The sequence below is a fragment of the Hakea prostrata genome, unplaced genomic scaffold (assembly GCF_041222555.1).
Source record: "Hakea prostrata isolate BN-2017 unplaced genomic scaffold, UWA_Hpros_2 contig_34, whole genome shotgun sequence".
Taxonomy (NCBI): domain Eukaryota; kingdom Viridiplantae; phylum Streptophyta; class Magnoliopsida; order Proteales; family Proteaceae; genus Hakea; species Hakea prostrata.
This window is the reverse complement of record NW_028291153.1, coordinates 318242-338747: the sequence shown is the minus strand read 5'-3', so window position 1 is coordinate 338747 and position 20506 is coordinate 318242.

Here is a 20506-nt window from a genome sequence, read left to right as displayed (position 1 = left end):
TTTGCAGTAAATGAAGTAGTGGGGAAGATTAATGCATCTTTCCGAAACGCATCTTCACAATATCTCTACAAGATTATTATTCGTCGAAGAATGTGAAGTTAAGTGATAAGTTTTATCATTTATACTTTGATATTCAAGACAAGATTTCAGCAGGAGACAGGGAAATGGAAAGGCCAACATGAAAAAAAAAAATGTCTATTCATTAGCAAGGAGGTTAATCTTTACAAAAAAAAAAAAAAAAAAAAAAAAAAAAAAGAGATAACTCCCTAAGCCTCTTCTTCATTGTTGCCCGAGGGCCCCTGGTCGAGAGGACTTCTCTCAGGATCTTGAGAAGAGTCTTCCTCAAGAATGACATTGTCAGAGTCCTCTTTAGCAGCAGCTTGAGACTCGGTTTGTGACTTCTCCTCTGGAAGCGCTGGCTCGTCAGCCAGGTATGCCTCATATTGACGGTCAGCTGGAAAAGGATCATTTTCTTCCCGAGCCCAGTCTGGGAGATCCATGCCTAATTTCCCGAAGACCTCTTTATGGCACACCTCACGAAAGGGAGCAGTATTGAAGGAAGGAATTGATGCGAGAATTCGCTCCCAAACGTCATTCTACCCCAAGCGATAAGCTTGAATGTTGTAGGCACCTAGCAGCTCGGAGAAAGGTACGATGTTCAGGTATTTCTGAACACACTCCTTCCGAAGCTCTGGCTTGATATGCTCGGGCTTGCTAGGGACCGCCCACTTCAGATATTCTTCATTCTCTATACATTTAATTTCAAGCCTGTCACCGAACAACGTGGCAGCTTCTTTTTGCTTCCTGGCCTCGCGCTCGGCAGCAGCGGCACAAGCCTTCGAAGCATCAAGGGCCTCTTTGAGGGAGATCACTTCTTCCTCATGCTTTCTCTGCAGCTGCAGTCAGCCGGTCTATCTTAGAATTGGCCTTAGCCAAATTCTCTTCACAAGTTTACAACAAAGAGCTGTTGCGGCCAACCCGGCTCAATTCTTCCATGTGTTGATAGAAGCTCAACACAACATTCCTGGGAAGGCAGAAAAAATCAGAAGAAGTCATAAGAAATTATGAAAAAATAAGTAAGCAAGAAAACCGGTACCTTGTGGATTGACTAACAAGGGCAACGTCATCCAGGTTTTCAAATTCCTAGCGATCAGAAGGAACAAGACTGAGGGAGTTCCACTCTGCAGCTTTCTCAGGGTCCCGAGTCACCCTGTCGGTCAACTTCAGGGTCCACTGGGGGTGAAGACCTCCTCACAATCCGTTGAAGTTTTGGATTTTTTAAGGGAGGAAGCATCAATTGTATCATGCCTCCTTTTTGTTCGAGCAGAGGAGGAGACATTAGACCTCTCCACCATTGGCTTCTTCCCTTTACCCGAAGCATCAGCCACGGGCCTGATATTCCTAATACCCCTATAAGAGGGGTCGGGAGAGGGAACAGAAGCCTCTTGATCTACGGTCAAGGCTCTGGGTGATCGTTGCTCGGCTGTCGCAACGGCCATAGCGGCTTTCACTCGCAGGTTCTCGGGGTTCATTCTTGGAGGCACTGCAAAGAAGAAGAAGAGTCAGAATTAAAGACATATCACTTCAGTAAAATTAAAGGATGATGGTTAGAAGCTCACAATGAGCCAAGCCCCAGTACTGAAGAATGGAGTTATAATCCACCTCAAGTCCATGTATCTCTTGATACCATGGAATGGATTTGATCTTCCTGACGGCCGCCTCATCTTCTTTGGATAAGGGGAGGCCTCGGTTATTCTCGGAAGAAGAAGTACAGAAGTTAAGATCCGATGGAGGCGCTCGACAGAAAAAGTATCGTTCACGCCATCTTTTGTGGTTAGAAGGGCAAGTTCCTTTGGCAAGGATGCTGCCCCTCCAATCAAGTTCAGCCTTATTGCGTTTGGACAGAAAAACCCATCCGGGAGGATGGGAGATAGAAAGAACATGAAAATGTACAAAGAGAGAAAGAGATGGCGTAATGCCAAGTTCAAAACACAAACCCAAGAAGCCGACGATGAGACGCCGACTATTGGGAAAGAGCATTCCGGGACAAATGTCCCAATGATTCAATCTGGAGAACAAAGGATTAAAAAAGGGAAAGCGAACCCCGCTTTCCAGTGCATCTATGTACAGAGAAAATTCACCCGAAAGGGTTGAATCAACCCTCTCATCAGAAAGGGGAGCCATAACCTGATAAGAGGAAGGAAAATCAAAATCTTGGATGGCTGAAAGAAGGGTTTCCTCATTGTAAATGGAGGGAATAGAGCCAGGTCCACCATCGGACCTGGAAGTTTGAGGCTGCCTAGAAGACTCGGCAATCTTGGAAGATCCAGACTCAAGGAGGGCAGAAGGAGTTTCGATTTTTCTCTCTAAACCTTTTTGAGAAACTTCAGCAAACTCACGCCAGAGGACAGTTAGGGTTTTGTTATCACTATCCGACTGTTCGGAAGGAGGAGAAGCAAAAGCTTCATTACCACTACTATTACCAACACTGGGTACCAGAGAAGCCCTATTATCCGCCATTACTTGTTTCAGTAAAATACAAAAAGAAAAAGACCAGTAAACTTACCGATTCAGTGAGGCAAAAGCTTGAGAGCAAGAAGGCGCGAAGCATACAACAAAGATTCCAATTCCGGACAGGAAGAATGAAACCTACGAAGACAACGAACCGCTTTTAAAACACCTGCACGAGTGTTCGGGAATCTGAACGATCGAGATTGAAAGACGTTTTGAAAGTTTGAACTCACGAATCCGAAACAGGCGTTCGAAAACCGTCGCTTGGATTACGTGAGCCACGACAGATCGACTGCAAGGAGACACGTGGCCTTACCCTCACAACGCTCGAGGAAAAGTGACCACCGCATTAAATCTGATATGAAATTTAATGGAGCACGCAGAGACTATCGCCTGACGAAGAACCCAGTTAAAAACCAAGCCCTCGGGATCGACCTGTAACATCCAGCCCAAACCTAGCCCGGACACCCTATTTATTTTGGGATAAAGAAAGACTGGTTCAATGTTAGACCTTAAAAGTTGGACTTTAATTTCAATATTATTATCTTTGGAAACCTTAGGAAGCCATGTCAGACCTTTCTCTTAGGGTAGATCTGTAATGTCTGGCCTTATCCTAACCTTGACCCGGCCCGGGACCTGTTATGTTTATAGGTCCGAAGACCCAAAGTGGGGGAAATGAGACTTGTGGACCCTTTTGGTTGATGATTTGGTGTCGAAACCCAAGCCCGTGAACATTGACGATGATGCCCCTCACTTGAGAGCATTGTCACTGTTAGTTTTGAATCTGCGCACCGAAGAGGGGTGAATTAGTTGAAATACCAAATGAACTCCTGTGCTCAATCCGAATATATTTCCCAAAAATAGACTTCTTGATGGACTTGTAGGAGAAAACCCCACTCCATTTGACCCCATATAGCCCTCCAAATCCCTGTCCGAAGTTGCTGAACTATGTCTGGCAAATCCTGCTTGCGCATCGAAGAAGGTGAGCTTATTTGGTGGACCTAATGACCTCTCATACTTGATCCAAAAGTATTTCTGGAAACTAGACTTCTTTATTGACTTGTATGAGAAAACCTCACTCAATTTGACCTTGTATAGCCCTCTGAATCCCTGTTCGAAGTTGCTGAACTATTTCTGGATTTTCTGCTGAAACCTGTTTCCTGTTTTGGTCGATGTTCTTTGGTCGATGCCATCAACCAAGGACCATCGACCAAAGTTGCCTAGAATTGAGAAAAAGATGCTTTTTGGATATTCCTTCATCTATTTAAGTGAAACCTCGAACCTGGAACAATATTTTACTCATTTCAACACCTGAGAACGTGGGAAGGCTCCTCTTAGGCTTCTCTTTGGCTTGGGTGATGATCTTCTACAATAATCATTGTCTCTTTTCTCCAACTATCATCTTCCAAGGTATGATTCTTTCTCTTGCTCTCTATCCTACCCACTTCTCTTCTTCTTTTTACTGATGAGACCATGGCCAAGGTGTTGCAACCTTGCAAACACCTTGCCATGAACGTCTCTTCCCATTTATACTTGCTTTTCCTTCATTCTTGCTATGCTTCACTTGCATCTTGATCCTTACATATACATTACCATGATTCCTTGCTTAACAACTTGATTTCTTATACTAAACTAAGATGTGGAGTATGATTAGTCTAATCTCTGGCTTGCAAATGATTGTAATCATGTTCCTAACCTATTCCCCAACTAATTCTCTAGCTTCCCTTTCAATTACATCAATTTCTCATGAATGCTAGGATTCTTGTCTTTAGAACATAGGACCTAAATTTCGGGGTTTTCATTTGGACCATTGGATTGTGGTAATACTTGCTAGGTAGTGTTCTTACATTGTTATTAATCATCCCTCCAAGTTTCAGATTGATCCGAACCCTAGAAGACCCATTTCGGACCAAAATCCCCAAAATCCACTATTCTGTCCTGAAGACAATTTTGGTCGATCCTTTTGGTCGATACCATCGACCAAGACCATTGATCAAAGTTGTTGCTGACAGCAACCTTGGCCAGTTTTGATCCAATTAGCATCCGATCTTCCCGACTTCTTCTCTAACTTATTATTGATGTTTGTTTAGGGTCTTAACAATTCTTTTGGACTAATTCTTGGTATTCTCAATTCATCATCAACTCAACCTAAGGTAAGGATGGTTATCTCCATAAACATATAAGTCATCAAATATTGAATTGTGTTTTATTTAAAGAATGAAATCTCTTGATTTTCTTTCAATCATTATGAGACTGTTACATATGTGTTAGAACAATAGCATTTAAATCTTTATACTCTTGTTGTGTTACTTTATCAATTTGATTTGCTTATGTTTATAATGATTAGTTTCAATATCATGATTTGATTACTATTATGGATATGCATTGGATGCATGAGAAATGATGAGATTGGATATGTGATTGCTTACGTATGACTTGGGATTGGGGGGTGTCCTACTGACACTTCTGTCCTTGGGCACCGGAGGGAATAGTATGGGATGTTCTCCGAAGGTGCCTATCGACTCTTTCCCGGGTTATTGAATGACATACATAGGTGTCTATGACTTAAAGCATGTCTGCCAATAGAGACCAGCATACATAGAGTTAGAATCATATTGCATCATGTGTTTCATATCATATAGCATTTTACATTGCTTTGAAATCCTACCATTTGTGTTGTTATGAATTAACTGCCTTACTGAGTTTCTTTGAAACTCATTCCTTTTGTACAATGTTTTGTTAGGCTACTCTACAGATTCTGAGTATCATGACTGCATATATGAAGAAGCGCAAGGAGAACAGGCATATCTCCAGGAAGGTGATTGCGGTTATGACAATTACACTGAAGATTCCATGGGTGGTTATGCTACGTATGATGCTTAGTCTGACCATAGAGTGGAAGCGCCCTTGCGCCATTTTGAGATTTATACTTATAGAGATGTTGTCTATAAGATTGAGAACGATTTAGTTACTTATTGTACTTGCTATTGGGATTAGTTTTCATTCTTTTTCGTTTCCTTTTAGTACTACTTTCTGCTGGTTGTAGAGTGGGATTTTGCCTCACTTTACTTATTGATTTAGACATTCTGGTTGGCTTTCATACTCTGATGATATATGATTTAATCTTTCCTTATTTGTATATTTTGTTTATCTTTTGCACATTGATTATTATTGTTCATGGTTATGTTATTGTCTATGTGGGAGGTTGATTACCTCGATACTTGATCTTCGAGGCTATGGATCACACACTCAGGTATGCTAGGTAGGGTACCAGATGGGTGGATGTGACACTATTTAAGTCCAATCTCAAGTCTACTTCGTATTTTCTGCCTCAAAACTCTTTCGAACGTACCAGAGCCCTCTGCAAGTCATCTCCCTTGCATCCTTGGTGATTATCTTGACAGATCTTCGTCAAAACTCGTGCTTTTACACAAAAAGGTATGTGATCATCCTCTTCTGTGTTTCATCTTTGATTCTTCATTATTTTTCTTTCCTTTTCTGATTGAGGATAGTAGAGAAGATGTTGTACCTCTATTGCAACTATCTCCTTACTCATTCCCTCTATTTTCCTAAGGATCTAAAGCTTGGTGGATGATCTTCATCAAGATCATCACTTGCTTTTGAAGGAAAACTTGTATTCATTCTCTTTCCTTATTTAGATTGATGTTCTTCAGTCGTAGATCTATTATTCTTGAAGATCTAAGCATGCTTTTTATGATTTCTTTATCACAATTAGTAATCCATCATCCTATTGTTCTTGTCCATGATTTTTACTATGAATTCTTCAAGAACCATGATTGATCTAATTATGGTAACTTTTGTTTCCTAATTTGTAACTTGAAGACTTGATTTGATTAGTGTTTTGGAGTCCTCTATATACTAGTATGCTGCCATTGTTGTGAAACCCAACCCTAACCTTGAACTGAAAACCCTGTTGTTTGTAGGTCCAGCAACCCGAAGTAAGGGAAGAAGTCAGCTTTGGGCCATTCCAGAAGAAGACTTGATGGCTGGATAAAAATCCATGAGTGTTGATGTCAGTGTTCCATCTATGGAAACTGCACCCTGATGAAGATCGGATTAGTTGATGGACTTGGAGTGCTCTCTGTATTGGTTCGAAGGCATTTCTACCTACTAGGTATGTCACATTAGGTGTGTGCAAAACCCCTTGATGTTTGGACTTGATCTGAGCCATCAATTCCATGTTTTGAAGTTGTTGTTCAAATTGGTCGACTCATTGGTCGACTGGACCAGTCGACCAATCAATTGACTGGACCAGTCGACCAATCAATCGACCAATTGATTCTGTTTTTGAAAATTAGGTCGTGGCTACTCTATTTAAGTTTAATCTCGGGAATACTCCACCTCATCTACCTCCTAAGCCTCTGGAACGAGTTAGAACCCCTTTCTAATCAATTCCCTTGCATCCTTGGTTGATATCTCGCAAGAACTCAGGTGATCTTCATCCTCCTGCATCAAAGGTATGTTTATAATCTCTTTTCTTTTCTATCTCTGATTTTCTTTTCTTTGATCTGTTCTTGATTGAGATCAGGAAGGAGATGCTGCATTCTTGCAACCATCTTTTCCATGATTTCATTCGATTCCTTGAGAATTATGATCATCGTCATGATCTCAACCTTAACCAGTTAGATTCTTGAAACCCTAACCAATTATTTCTTGAAACCCTAACCCTTGTATGATCATTCTGGAAACCTTTCAGTAACCTCCCATGTGAGGGAAACCTCATGGGTAATACTTAGGTTGATCTAAATTTAATATTCTTTAGTTTTTCTTGTTGTTATTGGCAAATCATTAATTTCCTCCCTCCTGTGATCTCAACCTTTTTCATGGGAACCAAAAAGGGTGAAACCCTAATTCTTGGATATATGTTAATTGACCCTGTTAATAGCCATTCAATGTGTTTTCCTTACAAGAATTGTATCCTATCATCCTCTAATTATTTAACCTTGATCATACTGTGTTTTCTTCATGATCCATGATTTAACCTAATTAGGTTAACCATTTTGTTCCTAGGTTGTAACTTGGAAACTTGATTTGGTTGGTGGTTTGATGTCATTATAGTTTCCCTCTTATTTTGTACCCTTTTGAACCACCAAATTCGGTTTCTTAATCTAAAAATTCTAATTCTTGAAGGCTACTGTCTCTGTTGGTCGTCTCATTGGTCGATTGGGGCAATAGACCAATCAGTCGACCAATGAGTACAGCAACCTCATTCTTGGTCTATTTTGATTGATTCGTGATCTTTCCTTCTATATATCTTTCCTAACATGTTGTATACACTTGTTTAGGACTTTCTTCTTAGGTTTAGTCAAGGTCTTGCTTGATTTACCAAAGTTCCTTTACAAGTTAGAAGGTAAGAACTGTTATTCTATAATTACATAGATTGCATACTCTTGAGTTTATACTTTATGGAACTCTGAGTTTAACTACTGTTCTTGTACTTTGTACTTCTGTTATACTATTGTAAGTACAGTAGTACTTTACTTATGTTTTCTTTTTCATTATTCAAGCTTATAAGAATTGCTTATTACTATATTGTCTAATGATTAGATCATGATTGTATACTCTTGTTTATATGATGATGTGTTGACTGTGTATGTCATGACTGATCTAGGATTGTATCTGATTAGGTATGATTTGGGATTGTGAGGTGTCCTTTTGACACTTCTGTCCTTGGACATTATTGGAAATAGTATGGGATGTTTCCGGGGTTATCCATCGACACTTTCCCGAATTATTGATTGTCATACTTAGGGTTGTCTAGCAGTGTTTGGCTAGGATGTCCCCGTTATATCAGACCCAAATCGGAACGGTAGACCGAATGACCCGTGGCAGCAATGGGGATTCACGGGCGCTCAAGACTGGTAACCAACCCGTGAGAGGACGGGAATCACATTGTGGGGGCCATGTATTGGAGGGTTGCATATGGTTAGACTTGGGCTCATGGGAGCTCGAGACTGGTGAGTTATATCCGTGAGAGGACATGAGAACTTCCCGTTTACCATATGTGGATAACCAATAGGGTTGATGAGTCCGTATTTGAGAGAGTCGAATACGCTGACTCTAGTGGAAAGGATACCAGAAAGGATCCCGAGAGGGGAGGAATGGAAGTATCTGGACCTGAGTTGATGTAACTAAGTAGATGACTTGCATTGGGCTAGGTTTTACCCTGACATGCGCCAGTACTTAGACCAAATGGTGATGTGAGAGAGAGATGACTTTACCCCCAGCCATGGAATGTCCGAGAGGGATGCCGGACCCACTACCAAACGGAGCCGTATGCGTGACCTACCCAAAGAAGTGTGGTGTTATGACTTAAAGCATGTCTGCCAATAGAGAACAGCATACATAGAGTTTAGATGCATACATACATTATCTTTTTCATACTACATTGCATTTTGCTATGTTTTGCCGCATGTTATTTATGTTGTTATGGATTAACTACCTTACTGAGTTTCTTCGAAACTCATTCCTTTTTGTACATTGTTTTGTTAGACTATTCTACAGTTCTTGACTACTATGAAGAACCATACACTGAATCGCAAGCCGATGAAGCGTACTACACGCAAGGTGTTGGCGACAATCAAGATTACTTTGATGATCCCTCAAGTTGATCAAGTTGCGTACCACGATTAAAGGCAACGTGGAATTGGAACATCTCAAATGGATTGATGAAGTCCACTATTTTGAAGATGTCAGCTATAGGATAGAAAACTCTTATGTTTAGTTATCTTTCTTAGTTCCTTTGATTTAGTTGTTATTTCTTTTAGACTTACATATTGCATTCCGTTGTATTTTGTGGATTGAGTTTCCGCCTCTCTCTACTTCTTTTGATATCTTTGGATATCTGGTATCATTTTCCGCACTTTGATTATATTGTTTATTCACTTCTTGTTTTGAACCTTATTTATAATATTAAACCTTGATTATTTCTTGTTTATGATTATGTTATTGTATATGTGGGAGGATGATTTCCTCGATACTTGATCTTCGGGGCTGTGGATCACACTCTCCGGTATGCCAGTTAGGGTACCGGCTGGGAGGATGTGACAGATTGGTTTCAGAGCCCAAAGTTCAAGGAAATCCTAACCACAGAAAACAGTAACAGAACATTCTTGAGTCATAGATCCAGAAGTGACTCATCTACTCTTAGATGTGAATAATAGAACACTTGGACTAGAAACTGGGTAATGAATCATAATTGAATACTTCTGAATAATGTACAATAATTATACTTACACAATTGTCACTTAATGCAATACAAGAAAAGTTCATAATACACAATAATAAAGTGAAACAAAGTGAACTTCATTAATATTAAGAGTTTTACAACGATTACATCAGAAAAGCATAAAAGGAAATCCTAAGTATAGTCTATCTAGGTGATCTCCTCTGATCTCTGTAAGCTCTGAAGTCCTCTGATAGCTGAGTCACCTAATGCTCTATCCTATCCTGTTGTGACTCCATCCTCTCATACATCTGCTCCTGTCTGACCTCCATCCTCTCCATAATGGAAGTCATTGATCTCATCTGTGCACTGAGATCTGAAGTCTCTGGAACTACATGAGAAGGGCCACCTGTCTCAAAGTGCGATGAAGGAAACTCGTGATGCACTGGCTCAGTCTCATGCATCTCTGTATCATATCCGGCCTGATCATCACTATCAGGACCGATATCCTCCTCTCCATCCTCTGACTCCTGCTCCTCATCCTCTGTCTCCTCGTCATCCTCACCCTCTGGATCAGGAGATCTCACAGTCAGTTGCAGCCTCATCTGACAAATGGTCTGAGTTTCGATCGTGTATCCCCGTGAACCAGTGTCCACTGGTGTATCCTTGAAACTCACCCCGAAATGCCTGAAGATCAAGGTCAGTAGCCTCCCATAGCAAAGGTTTTGCATGTTGGGCCACAGAACCAGATCCAGCATGACATGCTGAATGATGTAGGAAATGTCTATCTCGAAGCCCATGTAGATGCGGTAGATGACTAAGGCCTCCATCACTGTGACCCAATGGTGATGTCCGGCCTTCGGCATGATGCTTCAGCTGACGATGCGACCGATGATCCGTGCTGAATATGTCATCCGCCCGCTGTTCCACGGAGTGTAGCATTGGCGACTATCCCACAGTGTGGAGCATATCTCGTGCAGCTCATATGGCATCAAGTAGCTGTCTATGTCTCCCCCCGCAGGTATCCACACGCACTGCTCTGGGTAGTGAGGGACCCGCAAGATCTCAACCAATGATCTCATGGAGAATCGGATCTGTGTCTGAAAGACCCCGGCTTCGAGGACTAGCCGAAGAGGATGTCCTGGACCTCGAGACTCCTCTGTATAGGTAAGGTTGCTGAAAAACAACCTCACTAGCTCCAGATATATAGGCAAATCCTCTGTGAAGAGATGTGTCCACTGCAAAGTGTCGAATCTCTGTTGTATCATGAAGACTCTGATCTAACGAAGGTGAAGTAGACGTCCCAGCTCAATGCTGCAATAACTGAAGTAGGCCTCGTACAAGAACTCGGCCTGGGGAGTGTCGAATCGCTCTGGTCTCCGGACTACCTGTCTAGGCTCTGAAGGAACCTGACCTCTGCCTCTGAGTGCCCCTACCATGCAACCTTGACGTCATCCTCGTACTCCTCTAGGCATGGTGAATGTCTGTAGAAGAAGCAAAAGACATTGTTGTTAGTGCTATTTCAAGATTTCAGCCAAAAGGGTATTTTCGTAATTTTTTGGAAAATTTGAAATTTGGGGAAAATTTGATTTGAAGATACTAGCATGTGCACAATACTTGGAATGGCATGTCTATGAAGTTAGTTTGAAGAAAATCGATCGAAACCTTGGGTTAAAGTGGAAAATTCAGCAAGAAGAAATTGGGGATTTTTGCATTCTAGGTCAAAATTGAAATTTTGAAAAGTTGAAATTGGTTAAATCAAACTATATGGACATATCTAAAATATCATCTTGAGCATGTAGCATTTGATTTCATGCGAAAACTCAAAGCGGTTTGTGAGAAAACGAATTTTTTCTAAAGTTATCAATTTCGATACGAAAACTTTGCGAGAAGTACAAGAATGTGTTAGAACTTGTTGTCTATGCATGGCATTGTGTTTAAAACCTAGGGAATATGTTTCTAAGTATTCCTAAACATGATCTCTAACATTGGATACAAGTAAAACATGAATTTTGTTGAAATGCAAGCATGAGAAGATGTAAATGGAAGAGAAAATGATGGATTTACCTTGTGTGAGATGAATGTAGGTTGTTGTGTTGTTGTTGAAGCACCAAATGACCTCAAGAATACTTTGAAGAACCTTTGGAATCTTTCCCCTGAGCTCTCTCACTGTTGGAAAAAGTTAGAATGAAGTTGGAATGTGAAAATGAGGCTTATAATGCGAATTTTCGTATTCTGTGAGCATTGGTTGACTCATTGGTCTACTGGACCAGTCGACCAATCAATCGACCAATGGACCCAGTGAACTCATTTTCTGTTGGATTTTTGGAAAATTTGATTTCTGCCCTATGGTTTGTTGTTGGATGACTAAATGGATGTATTTAAGCATGATTTAAATTTTCAAATCATTTGGACTTGTGAATTGTGTTGAAACTTCGAAATTCATTATTTTGACATTCTCAGTTTTTGCTAAATGGTTACTCTGAGAAGTGGACATGGGGAATCTAGTGGTCATGGTCGTGATGAGATACCTGAAGATGGTCATGATCAGCGGACTAATACTGGTGATCAGGGTAACCATGACATACCCAATGCCCCAAATGTTGGAAGCTTTCGTGATATTGCCAATATTATGGGTAATATGGTGCAGCAGCAAGCAGCCCAGTTTAACTAGATGATGACCGGTTTCATGACTCTACATAATGAGACTCGTGCAGATGTTAATGGGAATCTTCATACTGTTGTCCCGAATGCGGGAGGTTTGGCTGGAACTCCTCATACTCGCTTGATGGAAAGTTTTCTGAAGATGCAAGTGCCCAGTTTCACTGGAGTTACTAAGGACCTCTTGTTTCCTAACAAGTGGCTTCGTGAGTTGGAGAAGGCTTTTCATCATTTGCAATGTACTGAAGCCCAGAAGATTCTATTTGCTGAACAGAAGTTGCAACATGAAGCTGACGCTTGGTGGACCTCCACTCGGCCTGTTCTGGAAGGTTTGCATGCGGGTGTTGTAACTTGGGATTTGTTCAAGGAAGCTTTCTGCATGAATTACTTCCCCGAGGTGGTGAAGGATGCAAAAGAAGCTGAGTTTATGGTTCTCGCGCAAGGATCTTTGTCTGTGTTGGAGTACCAACAGAAATTCGAGGAGCTTCATTTCTTTGCTCCTGATTCTCTGAAGCTTGACCTTGCCAAAGCGAAGAAATTCTTTAAAGGATTGCGCCCTGCCATTAAAGCTTACCTCACTGTTCAGCCTATAGTGAGCTAAGCTCAAGTGGTGCAGAACTCGAAGAAGTTGGAAAAAACTGAGAAGGAGAATGCACGTGTGCAAAGGCCTTGGCAGCCCAGGAATCCTGGTTTGGTGGATCGTAATGATCGGCGTTTTGTGAGACCTACACCCTATCCCACTCCTGCTTTTCAGCCTAGGAGTGTAGGTCGAACCCCTGGTTTTCAGCAGCCCGGCCAGTTTAGATAGTATGGCGGGAATCGACAACCAGTGAATGCAGGTGCTAGGACTGTGAATGCAAATCCTAGGCCATTGGTTCAGAAGCCCCCTGTTGCGGCTACTTCAGTAGGACTTAGCAACCCTGTTTGCTTTTACTGTAAGCAGACTAGTCACTTTGCTCGTGAATGTTCGAAGAAGCCTGCCTAGCAGCCTACCCCAGTGGTGAAGAGTGCTCCTGCTCCTCCCTCTGGTAGAGTGTTCAGTATCTCAGGTACTGAGCAAGATGCGAGCCATGATGTGATCACAGGTACTTTGTCAGTCGCTTCTATTCCTGCATTTGTTTTATTTGATACGGGTGCATCTCATTCGTTCATATCATCTGCATTCATCAAGAAGACTGACCTAATCCCTAAGAAATTGTCTAGTTGTTTATTGATTAGTACACCTACTAGTCTTGTTGTGAAACTAGATAAAGGGTTAGTTAATTGTCCTGTGTTGATTGATGAGAAGAACTTGGAAGCCAATTTAGTACTTCTTGAGATGAAGGACTTTGATGTTATTTTGGGAATTGACTGGTTGATAGCCCACAAAGCTGTGTTTCTTTGTTCCTCAAGGAAGATTCAGTTCCATGTTTGTGGAAGTCCGATTTTTGAATTTCAAGGTGAGAAAAGAAGGGTTTGTAGGAAGTTACTGGTCTGACTGATGCAAATCTATGCCCTAGTAGATGATGCTTCATCTGAAGGCAAGAGTAAAGTGGAGAATAGAGTTGACGAAGTCAAGATTATCTGTGACTTTGTTGATGTCTTCCCTAATGATCTATCGGGAGTGCCTCCAGATAGGTATGTTGAGTTTTCTATTGATCTTATCCCTGGTGCCGCTCCGGTATCTAAGGCTCCGTATAGGATGGCTCCTACTGAGCTGAAGGAGTTACAAAACCAGTTGAATGAGCTCATTGATAGAGGTTTCGTACAACCTAGTGTGTGTCACATCCTCCCAGCCGGTACCCTATCTGGCATACCCGAGAGTGTGATCCACAGCCCGAAGATCAGGTATCGAGTGATCAGCCTCCCACATTCACAATAACATAATCATGAACAATCATAATAAAAGTGCGGAAGATAAACCATAGATCCAATAAGGAAAGAATGAATCATAAATAAATCAGAATACTAGATATAATCAGAGTGTCAGACAGATAAGTAAAGTGAGGCAAAAATCCCACTCTACAACCAGCGGAAAAGTAGCTCGAACAGAGAATAAACTAGACAAAACCTAATCCCAGTAGCAAGTACAATGGGTAACTAAATTGTTCTCCACTTTATAGACAACATCCTTATAAGTGTAAATCTCATAAATGGCACAAGGACGCTTCCACTCAATGGTCGGACTAAGCATCGTACGGAGCATAACCACTCGCGGGATCTTCAGTGTAATTGTGGTAACCGCAATCACCTTCCTGGAGATATGCCTCTTTGCCTTGCGCTTCTTCATAGGAACCGTCATAGTATTCAGTACCTGCAGGATAGTCTAACAAACATTGTACAATAAAGGAATGAGTTTCAAAGAAACTCAGTAAGGCAGTTAAATCCATAATATCATAAATGGCAGGATTTCAGAACAAACATAAATGCAATATGATATGAGACAAGCAATGAATGAATGAATCTAACTCTATGTATGCTGGTCTCTATTGGCAGACATGCTTTAAGTCATAGCACCGTACTTCTTTAGGAAGGTCTCAATCACTCATCATCAGTTGGTAATGGTTCCGGCATCCCTCGAGACATTCCATGGCTGGGGGTTAAGTCACCACTCTCTCACATCACCATTGGTCTAAGTACTGGCGCATGTCAGGGTAAAACCTAGCCAAATGCAAGTCTTCTACTTAGTTACATCAAGTCAAATCCAGATACGTCCATTCCTCGTCCCTGACGATCCTTTCCGGTATCCTTCACACTAGAGTCCTCATAGTCCTTGACTACGGACTCATCAACCCTATTGATCATCCACATATGGTAAACGGGAAGCTCTCACGTCCTCTCACGGGTTGGTTACCGGTCTTAAGCGCCCGTGAGCCCAAGTCTAACCATATGCAACCCTACCAATAAATGGCCCCCACAATGTGATTCCTGTCCTCTCACGGGTTGGTTACCGGTCTTGAGCGCCCATGAATCCCCATTGCTACCACGGGTCGTTCGGTCTCAATACCCCTCCGATTAGGGTCTGACATAACAGGACATCCTAGCCAAACACTACTAGACAATCCTAGATATGTCATCCAACAGTTTAGGAAGGTATCCAGAGGGCATCTCCGGAAACATCCCATAATATTCCCATAGTAGTCCAAGGACAGAAGTGTCAAAAGGACACCTCTCCTTTCCAAACCATACTTAAGCATACACATGCATCAATTCATATCATCACATATATGGTAACTTCATATATGGAAAGAAATCAATAATTACAATCACTTGTATATAATTGGTAAGTAAATCATACATGAATCAATTTAAGCAATGCTACTGTAATCAAGGTTATGCAACAGTAGTATATCATTGTAAGAATCTAATTTAGGAAACATATCAATGATATTCAAATATAGAAACTAGATTCATGCTATCTATGTAATTAAGGAAATAACCATCTTTACCTTTTATAACTCGCAAAGGAATCCTAAGAAGTCAAGTAAGATCTTGGCAAACTTGAGAAGAAGGTCCTAAACAAGTGTATACAACATATCAGGAAAGATCCCTAACAGAAAAGATACCAAAACATCCAACACAGACCAATTCTGGAGTTGCTGAACTCATTGGTCGAGTGGATTGGTCGACTGGTTCAGTCGACCAATCGCCAATGCATGAGCCTAAAAAAAATAGAGTTTTAAGATATGAAATCCGAATTTGGTGGTTCAAAAGGGTACTAATCAAGGGGTAAACTACATCAGTAATATTCTAACATATAGGGGACCTCAAAACATTAATCCAAACAAGACATCAAGATCCAAATTAGGAAACAAAAAGTTACCATAATTAGATCAACCATGGATCTTGATGAATTCGAAATAGAAATCAAAGACAAGAACAATAGAAGGATGGATCATTGCTTCATGTAAAGGTATCATGAAAACATACTTAGATCTTCAAGGAAATAGGCTTAAAAGCATAAATCTAAATAAGGAAACAAAACCTACCATATATGTAACTACCATGATTCATGAAGAACACATAGTATGGTAGAAGAGAACAACTAGAGATTGATAGATCATGGTTCATGAAAAGAAAACACAGCAATTAACTACTAACATGATCAATATAGAAGATCCAAGGAGATCAGAATTCAAATCAAAAGTTTAACAAGATTAGATCATGGTTTGATCATGATTCCTTCAAAAGCTTGCAATGATCATGGTTAAGATCATTGTTCTAGCCTCTAATCCTTAGGATGATCATGAGAGACAAGTCCAGAGATGTTTGCAACAGAGAATGCAGCATCTCCTCTACTGTCTCAACTCAAAAAGGAAAGAAAATAAGAGATAGAGGAGAAGAAGAGAGTGTAGACATACCTTTTGACGAAAAGGAAGAGTTTCGACGGAGATCCGTCAAGAAAATCACCAAGGATGCAAGGGAGATGACTTGCAAAGGTCTTTGGTTCGTTCCAAAGAGTTTGGAGGCAGCAAATACGAAGTGGACTCGAGATTGGACTTAAATAGAGCAAGAAAAACCTAATTGCCAAAGACAAGACTCATTGGTCGAGTGGATTGGTCGATCGGCCCAATCGACCAATCGATCGACCAATGCCGACAAAGAAATCCAAAACAGGGAATTGAAGGCCCAGATCAAATCCAATCCTAAAGGGGTTTTGCACACATGCCAAGTGACTTACCTAATAGGTAGAAATGCCTTCAAACCAAGATAGAGAGCACTCCAAGTCCATCAACTAATCCGATCTTCATCAAGATTCAGTTTCCATAAATAGAACTTCATCATCAACTTTCATGGATTCAAAGCCAGACACCAAGTCCTCCACTGGGATGGCCCAAAGCTGACTTCTTACTTTACTTCGGGTCATCGGGCCTACTAATAACAAGGTTTCCGGGTCAAGGTTAGGGCTGGGTTTTACAGTGTGTCACCTTGGGGAGCTCCGGTTTTGTTCGTCAAGAAGAAGGATGGTAGTATGCGTCTGTGCATCGACTATCGTGAGTTGAATAAGCTGACTATCAAGAATAGATACCCGCTGCCCAGAATTGATGATCTCTTCGATCAGTTGAAGGGTGCAGCTGTGTTCTCGAAGATTGACTTGAGGTCTAGATATCACCAGTTGAAAGTGAAGCCTAGTGATATCTTCAAGACAACTTTCCAAACAAGGTACGGCCATTATGAGTTTAGAGTCATGCCTTTTGGATTGACTAATGCTCCTGCAATGTTCATGGACCTCATGAACTGAGTCTTTCACGATGTGCTCGATAAGTTTGTGATCGTCTTCATTGACGATATCCTGATTTATTCGAAGAGTGAAGAAGAGCATGCAAGGCATCTAGATTTCACTTTGTGAAGACTAAGAGAAAAGAAGCTTTATGCTAAGTTTAGCAAGTGTGATTTCTGGCTCAAGAGTGTAGTATTCCTCAGCCATGTGGTTTCAGCTGAAGGTATTCGTGTTGATCGTGAAAAAGTCCAAGCAGTGGCTGATTGGGAAAGACCGAAGACGGTGACGGAAATAAGAAGTTTCCTTGGATTGGCGGGTTACTACAGAAGATTTATTGAGAACTTTTCTCGGTTGGCTGCTCCTATGACTAAGTTAACCAGGAAAGAAGAGAAGTTTGTTTGGTCTGACGCTTGTGAGAAGAATTTCCAAGAGTTGAAGGATAGATTGACAATTGCCTCGGTTTTTACTATACCTGATAGTTCCGGTGGTCTAACAGTCTATACTGATGCTTCAATGATTGGTTTGGGTTGTGTACTGATGCAGCATGGTAAGGTCGTTGCCTATGCTTCTCAAAAATTGAAAGATTATGAGCGGAAGTACCCCACTCACGATTTAGAGCTTGCCGCGGTGGTTTTTGCTTTAAAGATTTGGAGACATTACCTCTACGGTGAGAAAATTGCCATTTTCACGGATCATAAGAGTTTGAAGTACTTCTTTACCCAAAAAGGAGTTGAACATGAGGCAAAGAAGATGGTTGGAACTAGTTTCTTATTATGATTGTGATATTCAGTATCACCCTGGGAAGGCAAACGTTGTTGCGGATGCTCTTAGTAGGAAGATTCAGAAGAAGACTTTGGATATGAATACTTTGAGTCTACCTTTGTTGTCTTCTATTGAAAGTTTTGATTTGGAAGTTGTCCCTGAGAATTCTGATTCTGTTCTTTCTGCCATGACGGCAAGATCTGGTCTTAGAGATAAGATTGTTGCCCTGCAGAGTTCTGATCAAGAACTTAAGGATAAGGTGGAGAAGATTTCTTCGATTCCTGAGTCGGATCCCGACTTTGGTATATCCATGGATGGTGCTTTATTGTTTAGAGATAGATTGTGTGTGCCAGCAAATGAGGAAGTTAAGAAGGAAATATTGAAGGAAGCACACCAGTCGATCTTTACAGTACACCCTGGAAGCACCAAAATGTACAAGGACTTGAAGGAACATTTTTGGTGGATTGGTTCGAAGGCTGATGTTGATAATTTTGTTGCCAAGTGTGAGACTTGCCAACGTGTGAAAGCCGTTCGTCAACCCCCATCTGGATTACTTTAACCCCTTCCTGTTCCTAGTTGGAAGTGGGAAGATATCTCTATGGACTTTGTGACTAGCTTGCCTCGGACAAGTAAAGGCAATGACATTGTGTTGGTGATTGTTGATAGGTTGACCAAATCAGCCCATTTCATTCCTCTGAAGAATAAGCTAGCTAGGCTTTATGTGGACAATGTGGTTCATCTGCACGGAGTGCCAATGAGCATTGTTTCTGATCGTGATCCTAGGTTTACCTCAAGGTTTTGGAACTGTCTGCAGAAGGCCTTGGGAACCCAGTTGAATTTGAGTACAGCTCATCATCCACAGTCTGATGGACAATCTGAGCGGACAATTCAGACCTTGGAAGACATGCTCAGATCTTGTGTGGTGGATATGGGTGGAAATTGGGATGAACACTTAGCTTTGGTTGAGTTTGCCTATAACAACAGTTATCAAGCAACAATAAGCATGGCTCCGTTTAAGGCTTTGTATTGTAATACTTGGAGGACACCATTGTACTGGACTGAGACTGGTGAAAGAAAAGTCTTAGATCCTGAGATGATTGAAGCTACTAGCGCAATGGTCGATATGATAAGAGAAAGGATTAAGTCTGCTCAGTCAAGATAGAAATCTTATGCTGATAAGAGAAGGACTGATTTGGAATTTCAAGTTGGAGAGAAAGTTTTCTTGAAGGTTTTACCAATGAAGGGTGTGATGAGATTCAATGTTAAAGGAAAGCTTAGCCCTCGTTTCATTGGACCTTTTGAGATTTTGGAGAAGGTTGGACCTGTTGTGTATCGATTGGCATTACCTCCGTCTATTGCTGCCGTGCATAATGTGTTTCATGTTTCGATACTCCGAAAATATATAGAGAATCCGGAACACATTCTACAGCAAGCACCTGAAGGACTTAGTGCTGATCTCACTTATGATGAAGAGCCAGCTGAAATTTTGGATAAGAAGGACAAGAAATTGCAGAATCGCACCATCCCTTTGGTAAAGATTCGTTGGAAGAACCATACCCCTGAAGAAGCTTCTTGGGAGAAGGAATAAGATATGAAGGAGAAGTTTCCTCACCTCTTTGGAAGCACAGGTACGCTTTCAATTTCGAGGACGAAATTTCTTTAAGGGGGGGAGAATGTGAAACCCAACCCCAACCTTGACCCGGAAACCCTGTTGTTTGTAGGTCCAGCAACCCGAAATAAGGCAAGAAGTCAGCTTTGGGCCATTCCAGAAGAAGACTTGATGGCTGGATTGAAATCCATGAGTGTTGATGTCAGTGTTCCATCTATGGAAACTGCACCCTGATGAAGATTGGATTAGTTGATGGACTTGGAGTGCTCTCTGTATTAGTTCGAAGGCATTTCTACCTACTAGGTATGTCACTTTAGGTGTGTGCAAAACCCCTTGATGTTTGGACTTGATCTGAGCCTTCAATTCCCTGTTTTGAAGTTGATGTTCTGATTGGTCGACTCATTGGTCGACTGGACCAGTCGACCAATCAATTGACCAATTGATTCTGTTTTTGAAAAATTAGGTCGTGGCTACTCTATTTAAGTTTAATCTCGGGAATACTCCACCTCATCTACCTTCTAAGCCTCTGGAACGAGTTAGAACCCCTTTTTAATCAATTCCCTTGCATCCTTGGTTG